Below are 12,338 nucleotides of genomic sequence, written 5' to 3'. Positions count from 1 at the left end.
CACCATTTTGGAGAATATCTGCTGGACGCAAATAGTGTTGTTCTGTGTCAGCCACAACACAAGGATACGCTGTTTTCGTTCAAATGAAAGTGTAGAAAATGTATCCATGTGGTGTGGCTGACACAGAACAGCATATGCTATTTGCCTACTTGCATACTTAAAACAAATTGCTTTTCTGGAGCTCATTTGTAGAATTTTAAAAAGGTTTTATATCTCATGTCTACCACTTTCATGCCTTACAGGTTTAAAGTTATCAGCCACAACATTAAAACCACTTGACAGGTGAAGTGAATAACATTGATTATATCGTAACAATGGCACCTATTCAAGGAATGAGATATATTAGGCAGCATGTGAACAGTCAGTGCTTCAATTTCATGTACTGAAAGCAGAAAAAAATGAGAACTTTGTCGAGTGCCAAATAGTGATGGCCAAACCACTGGGTCAGAGCATCTCCAAAACAGTAAGTCTTGTGAAGTATACCCTGTATGCAGTGGTTAGTACATACCAAAAGTGGTAAAAGGAAGGCAACCTTACCACTTTTCCACTGAAGCTGATGCCAGAGCCAAATTGGCTGCGCTTTTCCATTCAAAAGAATCTTGGGCAGGTGCCCAGATCCTGGTTCCGAACCAGCCCTGAATCCTTGCTGGTCTTGAAGCTATGATGTCAGTAGGCGGCGCTTCCAACAGACTGCAGTTTGAAAGGTGCCATTTTTAAAAGTCGTTGGAGTTCAGGTAAAGAAGACAGAAGAAGGCAGGCTGGTGGAGGCAGCTCTGGGGAGTGATCTGCTGGGAAATCTTGGGTCCTGGCATTTATGTGGATGTTACTTTGACATGTACCACCTACCTGTACATACACCCATTCAAGACAATGTTGTTCCCTGCTGGCCTCTTTTAACAGGATAATGGACTCTGCCACACTGTAAAAATTGTCTAGGAGTAGTTTGAGGATCATGACAATTTCCCAGATTCAATCCAATTAAGGAGCTTTGGTACAGCCATGGAGGCCTCACCTCGCAAACTGCAGGATCTACTTCTATGTCTACTATGCCACGATGAGGAACAACACGATGTTAGTCATGTGGTTCTAATGTTGAGGCTGATTAGTGTAAGTGATCCCAGAAAGTATTCTGACATTGTCACAATTAAAAATGAATCAATGTCACTGCATTAACAAAATATGAAACTAATTTGGAATAAATATAGCACAAGCACACAAAAAGAAGTCTGTTAGTAAGTTATTTAATATATACAGCTGTTTTCATAAGATTAAATACCCCTTGCATAATATGCAAATATGTTAATAATTTTAACTAAATAAGAGGGATCATGAAAATTGTATGTTATGTTTATTTAGTACTCTCCTGAATAAGCAATTTCACATAATAGATGTTTATATATTCTCCACAAGACAAAGTAATAACTGAATTCATAAAAAATGACCCCGTTCAAAAATATACATACCCTTGAATCTTAATAATCTGTGTTGTTTCCTGGATGATCCAAGACTGTTTTTCTGTGTTGTGATAGTTGTTCATGAGTCCCTTGTTAGTCCTGAGCAGTCCTCCAGCTCCTGCAGATTCTTAGGTTTTCCAGCATCTTCTGGATATTTGAACCCTTTTCAACAGTGACTGTATGATTTTGAGACCCATCTTTTCACACTGAGGGCAATTGAGGGACTCATACACAGCTATTACAAAAGTTGAAAACATTTACTGATGCTCAAGAAGGCAACACAATGCATTAAGAGCCAGAGGGTTTAACTTTTGAACAGGATGATGTGCAAATTTTTCTTATTTTGTTTAAAGATCATATTTTTTCATTTGGTACTGCACTTAAGAAGTTACATAAATACTTAAATATTTCCCAGAAGACAAAATAAGTACAATTTACCTTGATCATCCAATTCAAAATGTTTACACCCCCCCCCAGCTCTTAACACATTGTGTTGCCTTCTTGAGCATCAAGTCAAGTCAAGTCATCTTTAGTTGTATAGCGCTTTTAACAATACAGATTGTGTCAAAGCACTTAACAGTATTTGTTTGTTTATTATAATTTAAATTTATGTCTCAGGGGCTCTCCGCTGACGATCAGGGCTGCAGACATCATCTCTTGGTGCTGATCCACCATCTGATCGGATACGAATTAGCGTAGATGCCATTCTTCTTACGATGTAACGAGTACATCGTGTGTTATGGGGAGTGTTCCCGGTTCCGGTTGACCTAATTAATGCAGCCTAACAATCCTTTAACAGATTTGAATAATAGAAGCATATTAGTGTGTTATGTGTACACCAGGATAAAGAGATGTGTCTTTAATCTAGATTTAAACTGACAGAGTGTGTCTGCCTCCTGAACAGCGTTAGGTAGATTGTTCCAGAGTTTGGGCGCTAAATAGGAAAAGGATCTGCCGCCCGCAGTCGATTTTGATATTCTAGGCATTATCAAACGGCCAGAATTTTGAGAACGCAGCGGACGTGGAGGACTATAATGTGATAAGAGCTCACTCAAGTACTGAGGAGCTAAGCCATTCAGGGCTTTATAAGTAATTAACAAGATTTTAAAATCTATCCGATGTTTGATAGGGAGCCAGTGCAGTGTTGACAGAATCGGGCTAAAATGGCCATAATTCCTGGTTCTAGTAAGGACTCTAGCTGCTGCATTTTGGACCAACTGTAGTTTGTTGACCAAGCGTGCAGAACAACCACGCAATAAAGCATTACAATAGTCTAACCTTGAGGTCATAAACGCATGAATTAGTATTTCTGCATGTGACGTTGAGAGCATAGGTCGCAATTTAGATATGTTTTTGAGATGGAAAAACGCAGTTTTACAGATGCTAGAAACATGGCTTTCAAATGAAAGATTGCTATCAAACAGCACACCTAGGTTCCTAACTGATGAAAAAGAATTGACAGAGCAGCCATCAAGTGTTAGATAGTGTTTTAGGTTATTACATGTGGGGTTTTTAGGTCCGATAATTAACACCTCTGTTTTTTCAAAATTTAGCAGTAAGAAATTACTCGTCATCCAGTTTTTCATATCGACTATGCATTCCATTAGTTTCTCAATTTGGTGTGTTTCACTGGGCCGCGAAGAAATATAAAGCTGAGTATCATCAGCATAACAGTGAAAGCTAACACCATGTCTCCTGATAATATGTCCCAAGGGTAACATGTAAAGCGTGAAAAGTAACGGCCCTCGTACTGAGCCTTGAGGTACTCCATACTGCACTTGTGATTGATATGATACCTCTTCATTCACTGCTACGAACTGATGGCGGTCAGATAAGTACGATTGGAACCATGCTAAGGCACTTCCACTAATGCCAACAAAAGTTTTCTAGTCTATTCAAAAGAATGTTGTGGTCGATTGTGTCGAACGCAGTGCTAAGATCCAGTAGAACTAATAAAGAGATACAACCACGATCAGATGATAGAAGCAGGTCATTTGTAACTCATCAGTAAATGTTATCACCTTATATAATAGTTATGTATGAGTCCCCCAATTGTCCTCCATGTGAAAAAATGGATCTCAAAATCATACAGTCACTGTATGATCATGTAAAATCTGTGAATTTTTTTCACACCTTGTGTACTCATTTTGGAGTGGTTTTAAACATGGTAAAAAGTGCTAAATCATCATGTCAGTAGCTGAAAACATTTTCAAATTAGTTAATATATTTTAATAAAGAAACTTGAAAGGGACAGGCAATGTACTACTGTGCTGTGTGTGAATGATGGATGTACTAAATTCGCAGGAGGCACAGATTCTGTGTGGGCATGAACACTGAAGTTACAAAACATTACTTTAGTTTGATGTTTTGTTATTTGCTGCAATGACATACATTTTAAGTGTGGCTTAAGTGTCCAAATACTTTTTAGGGACACTGTATTATAGTCGTTGCCAGAGGCATTTTCTCCAAAGAGACAGCAACAAATCTGGATGAGAAAATAATGGACACTGCAAAAATAAAACAAAATGAATATTACAAAACATGAGACGAAACAGTGCATACAGCAACTGTGCAACAATCTGTGCAACACCAACTCAAGTTTCACAGGGGAAATAACATCTCTTTAACAGCAAGAGACAGGTGAAAAGTCAAGTGAGAGGCGGCAGTGTCTCAGTCATACTTTGATTGGCCTTTGATTGATTGGTCATTGTGATAATGTGTGCCTATTATGTTCTCTTCATCACTGATTGGCTTATTACCCTGTCAGTGCAATAAAGGCCACATTCATGTTGACATTCAGTCTACAAATAGGCCTGAATAGGTCCACTTTTAGAAAAAAAATCTGTCACTGGGGCAATACCCATTGAAAAGGTATACCTTTGTACCTTATTCACCTCTATAGGGTGCATATACCTTAAAGGTACACATTATTATTTTAAAGTGTCCATATTAATACCTAAAGGGTACGTATTAGTACATTTTGAAAGGGAACTGCCTCAAGCTTTTGTATTTTTCTGAGATGCTGAAAATGGACAGACTAATTAAAGTAAACAACTCACCCACTCAGATATTGCCATGTTAAATGACTTGAAAAGATGATCTGAGAGTGAGGCGGTTTTTAAGGAGAACTCAGCTGCACCTCTGTGCCTGCAATCAACATGACACCTGCAATGTTTTCCAAGGACTTATTGACTAATGGTCTGAAAGGAGGATGACAATTAATAATAATAACCAAACAAACAATCTCCACAAGAAATATATATAATACAATAATTTCTAAATAAAGGAAAAAATAAAAATGTATACTTTATCATTCAGAAGTGAAAGTGATGAAAGCGACGTGACGTGTGGACAAGCATGGTAACCCATACTTGGAATTTGTGCTCTGTATTTCACCCATCCTGCACACACACACACACACACCTTTCAAAATTTGTTGCTGTGGCGCCTGGGGAGCAGTTGGGGGTTTGGTGCCTTGCTCAAGGTTCTCACCTAAGTTGTGGTATTGAGAGTGGAAGAGAGTGCTGGTCATTTAATCCACCCACCTACAATTCTTGCTGGTACCAAGACTCGAACCTGCAACTTTTGGGTTACAAGTCCGACTCTCTAACCATTAGGGCACGACAAAAGTTTGGAGTCAGTAAGGTTTTTTTTTTTTCATTTAGATGTATTATACATCAAAATGATCAAATGTGGCAATAAAGACTTTTACATTGTTATAAAAGATTTCTATGTCAAATAAAAGCTGTCCTTTTGAATGTTCTATTAATCAAAGAAGCCTGAAAAATTTATTATGGTCTTGATGAAGATATTATGCAGCACAACAGTTTTCAACACTGATAATAAATCAGAATATTAGACTGATTTCTGAAAAATCTTGTGACACTGAAGACTCGAGCAATGGCTACTGAAAATACAAGCTTTGCCATAACACGAATAAATAATATTTTAAAATATTAAAATAGAAAACGGTTGTTTTAAATTGCTGTGACATTTTTTTTTTTTTTTTTGTATCAAGTAAATGCAGCCTTGGTAAACATACTGTAAGAGACGTCCTTCAAAAACATTTTCAAAAATCTTTATGTATAACATATATTAACTAACTAACTAACTGACAAACTAAATAAATAAATATTTACTTATTGTTTTAGTTATTATTGAAACGGTAACACTTTACAATAAGGTTCATTAGTTAACTACATTAGTTAACATTAACTAATAATAAACTGCACTTATACAGCGTTTATTAATCTTTGTTAATGTTAATTTCAACATTTACTAATACATTATTAAAATCTTGTTAACATTAGTTAATGCACTGTGAGCTAACATGAACTAACAATGAACATCTGTATTTTTATTAACTAACGTTAGCGAAGATTAGTAAATACAGTAACAAATGTATTGCTCATGGTTAGTTCATGTTAGTTAATACATTAACTAATGTTTAACTAATGAACCTTATTGTAAAGTGTTACCATTGAAACTATCAAAAAAAAATAAAGCATACATTTTAATGTGAAAATACAAAAATAGTGTCAGTTGCCTGTTGATAGTTGCATTTCATTAGCCCACAAACTGTGTAAAAAAAAACTACGTAACTACAGAAACTACGTTCTGCCCTACACAAATGTGCTAACATACAGATACAGTATATAGTAAACATGATAATAGAAGTCAGCTGAGAAAGAAACAGCACTGTTCTGGTTACGACCATTTGCATTCTATAAAGTTTAACACACATTTTTAAATGCAGATGTGTCAAATGTATCCCCCTGACCTCTGTAAAATCCTATATCACTCTTAATAGTTCTATCCAAGCTATTTTAAACATAACATCAATAACAAGGCAGAGAGTATAGAAAAGGCAAAAGCACTTCTGAAATACAGGGTGAAAACTCTGCTTCCCTCAGTGAAGAATGAGATGAATAGATCAGTCAATCACATTCCAGCTACAGTGGGAATAAACACTGAAATCATATATACAGTGAAAAATACCTGAGTTAAATGACATAAATGTAGGTCAAAATCCTTTAAGTGGCTCCATTAAGAATTTTAAACCACTTTCAAGGTGACTGGAATGCAGAGATACGGCCCCAAAACTACATTTCCATGGCAACGATACTCTTACCAACTCAGTGCAACTCGATTTCGCACAAAAGGGAAAACTAAGGCCAAAGTTCACAGTAAAGTGCGAAGTGTATGATCCAAAACCTCACATCAAGGTCAGATGTCATTGTTTAGTAAGGCACTAGACACCACAGGTCACGGAATCAAAGTGTATCTTTAGCTAAGAGCGCGTGTAGGTGTGTATATAAGCAAATTTGCGGGCCGAGGCATCACAATGTGCCCTTGAACAGACAAACAGTTCATGAGCAGACTGCTGAAAAAGGCCTTGGAGAGGCACTAGGGAAAGAACACCAGTGAACTGAATCATCACCATCACCATAATGAGAGGAGATCTGTCCTCTCTGAGAACGAGAGAGATCATAAAACGAGAAAGGGTGGGTAGAGAAGCGAGAGCGCGATAAAAGAGAGAGATCCTAGGGAGAATAACCAAAATGAGTCAAATAGAGACAAACACTGAGGTAGATAGAGGAGAAGCAAGGCAGAAGATAAGGACGGCATGTGTAGTTATTCAGGGATTCTGCTTCAGCGCTGACAAGCCGACATTATAGGCTAGATAGCAACTGGCGAGATTTTAACACAGCTGGATATTCGAGCTAGTACTCGGTTATGCACAAAGAAAGGAAGAGAAAAGCAAACGAAAAACAAGAGCAGCCAGGTAAACAGGATGTGCAAAGGACAGCGACATGGGCGCCAAAAATACTCCTGGAATTTGCATAACACATTCCCGTACCTGAGCCCATTGTGTCCCATACAAAGTCAGTTGATTTCCATAACATGATCTATTCATTTCCACAACAGCCGATGCGGAATAGAACGATAGGAATCTAATCTTCTCACCTGTGATCCGCTGACCTTGTCATTCTTCCCAAATCCTTCACCCATCCCATCCCGTCCATTACTACAACTTTCACACAATCCACTACTAGATCCGTCAATTATACCCAATCCTATCCAGCGGCTGTCAATCAGCTCCATGACGTCCTGCCCATTAGATCATCCATCAGTGGTGGCAGGCCGATCGCATCCCTTCTCATTACCCTCATGTCGTGGGCCAGGAGAATTACAAGTGCGGCGACGGTGGAGAGGCCTGCAGCGGAGGGGAATGGCTTGAGTAACGAGCTGGAGGGCCTTAATTAAGGCTAGTCCTCCACCGCCGTGAGGAGGGTTGAGGCATTGATTAGCCTGAACAGGAGCGCAGGGGAGATGGCCGATGAGACAGGGCGCTCGGGGGAGATTAAGTAGGAAACTACAGGAAAGGAGAGGACTTCACGCCTCAGAGACTCGAGCCTTAGGTGAGCAGGAGGCTGCTCCTGCATATCTAACATCCCTGTCACAGCAGCCACAAAGATGTTAAACTATCCGAACTGGAGGAAGAAATGCACTCTGTGCAAGTACACAGATGTGAATGTTGAACATGTAGCTACAACAAACCTCAGTATTTCACACTCTAAAAAAAATGGTGCTATATAGCACTAAAAGTGGTTCTTGGCTCGTAAACATAGGGGAACCACTTTGGTGCTATATAGCACCATATCTTTAAAGGTGCTATACAGCCATAGAACGAGCCAAAGAACCACTTTTAGTGCTATATAGCACCAATTTTTTTAGAGTGATCATATTTGATATGCAAACATCTAAGGCCTCTAACTTATCAACATGATCAAAACATTGCTCAAAGACCTGTTTACACAATATATACTTGCCTTCTGTTGTCTGCTTGATCATTTATACTCTTTTGCAAGTAAAAGATTTTAGTATAATTATAAAAACGCCCTCTTTCAAGTCATGGTGCATGTGCTTTTTTCTGTCAAATCTTTACTGATTTTTAAAAAGTAAACATAATCAGTTTTATATTTTAGTAATATTTTAAAATTGAATGCTTACTGGACTGAAGCAACTTCAACTTTTAAATGTTTTTTTTCAGTCATCAGTACATTGCATGACATTAAATGTTTTGCCCCCCACAATAAAAACTACAGATCTTTGATAATAAAACTAAGCATTTAAATATAATCTTACTAAGACATATTATTGGGAGATAATATGAAGAGTGACAACTAATATTTATATGCATTTTAAGAAAGTAGTCTGCTATAATGTTTTAAATTGCAAGCTCATTTTACTATTTGGCCATATAAATATGAGCAATTGCATCAAATTTCATATTTTTGCTCATATTTGGCCTTTTTCCTTGAGTATGAGCTCCATATTCTCTTACATCATGCTATATGAGCCATAAAAGCAAGATGTATCAGATATTATACTCCAAAAATACATATGCACATTTTATATACATATTTTGTATAAAGGTTCAATAAATGGTTCCATTTAAAAATAAAAATTTCAGACATATCTTTTACAGATAGTGATAGATAATTTCATGTTTCATCTGAGTGAAATAGATTTTTTTTTTTTTTTAAATCAACCAGTTGTTGATTGGATTGAAGCAGATCGGAATGCAAGATTAAAGTTATTTGCAAGAAATGTCCAAGGTTTAAGTTAACTTAATGAATGAAGAGGTCCAGCATATGTCAGCACAGTCTTTTGTTATGAAATTTTTAATAAAAAGTATGATGTCTGTTAAACCACATGTGGTAATTCAGGTAGACTATTTTAACTATTTTATGCATTACAGTGCTCTGATCGAAAGATCAGAAAAGTCCCATCCATACACCCAAAATGGAAAAAAAGAGATGGATTAAAAGGGCAGGTGTAAACAGGAACGTGCCTCCCTTGTGATCCCATCGACCAAATCGCATCTTAAAACCAGGTGTAAACAGGGCCTTTGCCTGATTTTCTTTTTTATTGCATCTTCCCACTGAATGTTACATATCAGATCAAATTTTATATTACTCAAAGGGCACTGGAGAAAATTTCATTTATTTGATAGGTGTCACCGATTACTTCTATTGCCTTTGTGAAAAAGTAACTGCTTTTGAAAGCAACAAAACAAACAAGTTTTGGTAGGTAATTAGATTCAGGTTGAAATAAAGTTGCACATATATTGAGAGAACCGACTTCTTATCAGAGTCACAACAAAGTTTCTTTGGGTACACAATGCCACACTTAAACACGACGACTAAAGTTTTGTTTTTGTTTTTGTTTTTTTAACTTAGGTCAGTGTTCAAGGCTCTGAGAGCAGAAACTGACTTCTCATAAAGGGTAAATATTTTTATAGCTCTGTAAATAGGCAAAAGAAGAAAAGAAATCATAGGTGGTGTGTATGGTCGCTGATACAGCAAGACTCTCTTTAAACTATGTTCTGCCATGATAGCAGGCTATTTCGAGCCTGAGAGAGAAAGATTAACATTATTTATTTTTTTACAAATAACTAGGTTAAGGTTGATTATACAAAAAAAAATAAAAAAATTGTATTGTATTGTATTGTATTGTATTAAGTAAATAACTTCCATCACATACACTCAATCCATACAAATCTATGCTGTAGAATAGCAAGTATATGGTAGTGGTGTTTTGCTCAGTGGGCTACTTTCTATAGCTGACAGCAAAACGCCACACTATTCCTGCCCCACCAACCAGCCTATGCGATTTAGCTTGATGCACAGCGCCACATACTCTGTGACCCGCTGTGAAAAGCAATAAAGGGCTTTTTTGCCGGTCGTGTCCATGGGGCATGCTCAAAAGGACACAGAGAGCAAAGAAACAAAAAAGACACAAAAGCAAAGTGACCACAGCCGCAAACATCAGTCTTACAGGCCTCTCCTCTGACAACAGCATCGCCCGCCTCACCGTCTCCCTCCCAGGGCCACTGCACCACCACTTGAAATAGAGACACTGATAGTAAAACAAACAGACATGCTGCATTTATAGAGTCAAGTCATAAGCAGAGGTGAAAAGCTTATGTCGAAATAGCCACTCAGAAGACAGGTGATGACTAACGATGGATCTTTATCATTATCATTGGAAACCTCTATCATCGAACACAATTTCACAGGCATTAGGCTTGACCAACAATCACAAAGGTGTCTGCTTCTGCCTGCTGGGTGCATTATGTTACATTTTAAAATACATATTTCATAACAGTGGTTTTGGAATTCTATAGGAATCTACAGGTGCATCTCAATAAATTAGAATGTCGTGGAAAAGTTCATTTATTTCAGTAATTCAACTCAAATTGTGAAACTCGTGTATTAAATAAATTCAGTGCACACAGACTGAAGTAGTTTAAGTCTTTGGTTCTTTTAATTGTGATGATTTTGGCTCACATTTAACAAAAACCCACCAATTCACTATCTCAACAAATTAGAATACTTCATAAGACCAATAAAAAAAAACATTTTTAGTGAATTGTTGGCCTTCTGGAAAGTATGTTAATTTAATGTATATGCACTCAATACTTGGTAGGGGCTCCTTTTGCTTTAATTACTGCCTCAATTCAGCGTGGCATGGAGGTGATCAGTTTGTGGCACTGCTGAGGTGGTATGGAAGCCCAGGTTTCTTTGACAGTGGCCTTCAGCTCATCTGCATTTTTTGGTCTCTTTTTTCTCATTTTCCTCTTGACAATACCCCATAGATTCTCTATGGGGTTCAGGTCTGGTGAGTTTGCTGGCCAGTCAAGCACACTAACAGCATGGTCATTGAACCAACTTTTGGTGCTTTTGGCAGTGTGGGCAGGTGCCAAATCCTGCTGGAAAATGAAATCAGCATCTTTAAAAAGCTGGTCAGCAGAAGGAAGCATGAAGTGCTCCAAAATTTCTTGGTAAACGGGTGCAGTGACTTTGGTTTTCAAAAAACACAATGGACCAACACCAGCAGATGACATTGCACCCCAAATCATCACAGACTGTGGAAACTTAACACTGGACTTCAAGCAACTTGGGCTATGAGCTTCTCCACCCTTCCTCCAGACTCTAGGACCTTGGTTTCCAAATGAAATACAAAACTTGCTCTCATCTGAAAAGAGGACTTTGGACCACTGGGCAACAGTCCAGTTCTTCTTCTCCTTAGCCCAGGTAAGACGCCTCTGATGTTGTCTGTGGTTCAGGAGTGGCTTAACAAGAGGAATACGTCAACTGTAGCCACGTCTGACCCGTCTGTGTGTGGTGGCTCTTGATGCCTTGACCCCAGCCTCAGTCCATTGCTTGTGAAGTTCACCCAAATTCTTGAATCGATTTTGCTTGACAATCCTCATAAGGCTGCGGTTCTCTCGGTTGGTTGTGCATCTTTTTCTTCCACACTTTTTCCTTCCACTCAACTTTCTGTTAACATGCTTGGATACAGCACTCTGTGAACAGCCAGCTTCTTTGGCAATGAATGTTTGTGGCTTACCCTCCTTGTGAAGGGTGTCGACTGTCTTCTGGACAACTGTCAGATCAGCAGTCTTCCCCATGATTGTGTAGACTAGTGAACCAAACTGAGAGACCATTTTGTAGGCTCAGGAAACCTTTGCAGGTGTTTTGAGTTGATTGGCTGATTGGCATGTCACCATATTCTAATTTGTTGAGATAGTGAATTGGTGGGTTTTTGTTAAATGTGAGCCAAAATCATCACAATTAAAAGAACCAAAGACTTAAACTACTTCAGTCTGTGTGCATTGAATTTATTTAATACATGAGTTTCACAATTTGAGTTGAATTACTGAAATAAATGAACTTTTCCATGACATTCTAATTTATTGAGATTCACCTGTATAGTCAATATTCATTGTATACAGTCCATATATATATACTGTGTGTGTGTGTGTATATATATATATATATATATATATATATATATATTGAAGGAGTGGATGCC

The sequence above is a fragment of the Onychostoma macrolepis genome, chromosome 02, assembly GCF_012432095.1.
Source record: "Onychostoma macrolepis isolate SWU-2019 chromosome 02, ASM1243209v1, whole genome shotgun sequence".
In the NCBI taxonomy this organism is placed as follows: Eukaryota; Metazoa; Chordata; class Actinopteri; order Cypriniformes; family Cyprinidae; genus Onychostoma; species Onychostoma macrolepis.
Note: the sequence above shows the minus strand (reverse complement) of the source record.